The sequence below is a fragment of the Penaeus chinensis genome, chromosome 12, assembly GCF_019202785.1.
Source record: "Penaeus chinensis breed Huanghai No. 1 chromosome 12, ASM1920278v2, whole genome shotgun sequence".
In the NCBI taxonomy this organism is placed as follows: domain Eukaryota; kingdom Metazoa; phylum Arthropoda; class Malacostraca; order Decapoda; family Penaeidae; genus Penaeus; species Penaeus chinensis.
This window is the reverse complement of record NC_061830.1, coordinates 34740403-34741811: the sequence shown is the minus strand read 5'-3', so window position 1 is coordinate 34741811 and position 1409 is coordinate 34740403. Positions and strand designations below refer to the sequence as shown.

General features: G+C 37.0%; 1 protein-coding gene across 1 annotated transcript in view; it reads right to left on the bottom strand.

Moving 5' to 3' along the window:
• The window catches only part of LOC125031248 (zinc transporter ZIP1-like), a 9089-nt gene extending 7938 nt beyond the window's left edge, over positions 1-1151 (bottom strand). Inside the window, exon 1 of the mRNA XM_047621895.1 lies at positions 1052-1151. The gene's annotated coding sequence lies outside the window, so the exon portion shown is untranslated. The remainder of the gene's footprint in view (positions 1-1051) is intronic.
• Positions 1152-1409: the final 258 nt, after the last annotated feature.

Here is a 1409-nt window from a genome sequence, read left to right as displayed (position 1 = left end):
CAGTAATTTAACCCAATGGCGACGGGTCACGCCTATAAGCGTCATAACAATGAAATGTGGCGTGCGGCTGTCCGCCGCGGCGGCGCGCCAAAGCGCCCCGAGGCAATGATTCGGCTTGATGTACCGAATTAATGCGCTCAAAGTCAGCGCGTTGCCGTGGTTCGCCAGAGCGTAGTTTTTTTTTAGTTTTCTATAACCGTCGCCAATGGGTTAATTTGAACCCAATAAAATAAGATATTGCAGAAATGAATATTACAAAATACAATAAAGTCACCTTCAATGAAGGTTAACAAGAAAATAATGAATTTTGGTATTAACCAGCACTGCCTCTGATGGATGAAATATATATAATAAAGATGTCTACCATATACAATTCACTGTGAATTGCAGTGAAATTCACATCACATTATTGAATCCTAAAGTTATATTCTTGAGCTCTTCATAGCCATTCTCCTGGACACTGTTTAAGTGCAAATTTTAAAGATTTTAATTGCATCAGCAAAATACTGAAAATGCACATCCTCAATGCCTGGTAGTGCACACCAGCATTCCAGGTATATTTGTATTTACGGGCATAACTGGGATTTTCCTTGCACACAATATTCCTATCACACAGGGTTGAAGCTAGAAATAAATGCTTAGGCGTTCTGCACACATTTTGAATGTTTTAGACGTTATGTAAGTGACAACAGAAACGACTGCCCACAAACTACTCATATTTCTATCTGAATTTTCAAATTTCGTTTTATACATATCAACTAGCAAGACAACTACTTTCAGACAACATACTATGAAGAAATGCTTGGTGCCAGGAATAACGTCTTGTCATGCATACGGCCAGTAAAATATATATAAAAAAAATATTACACTGTCATTTGTTCGTTGACACTGCTTGGTGTCATATTCAGCCCTGTCCCTTTTTCTCAACTCCAAAAAACAAACGTTCTCTCGCTTTCAAAGCTTGAAAAAATCAAATTTGTAATCTACCTCCTGCCGGAAAGAAAAATAAAAGACTTCATACAACTTTTAAAACCTTATCTCCGTAACTTACGACAAAAAATAGACAGAAATAACGAATTTGACAATCCTCTCCGAAGTCTTGTGGACGTGCGTCACTGTGTTTACATCCGCCCGTTCGTCTAAAGCGTTTCTGAATCCGAATCCGCATTCACGAACTGGTGTTAATTATAAATGTATGTGTGAATCGTGCATAGACCTTTATTGAATTTCTAAAATTCTTGAAATTGTGCTTGTCTATTAAGTATCGATAAAAAAGAGGCCCTACGGTAGTGTGAGAACAAGTCACAAATGATAAAATAATGTACCTCGAAACACAAAGCATCCTGCAGAAAAATAGATGGATATTGATAGTAAATATATCTTCTTCATTTGAATTTTTTTTCGAAATA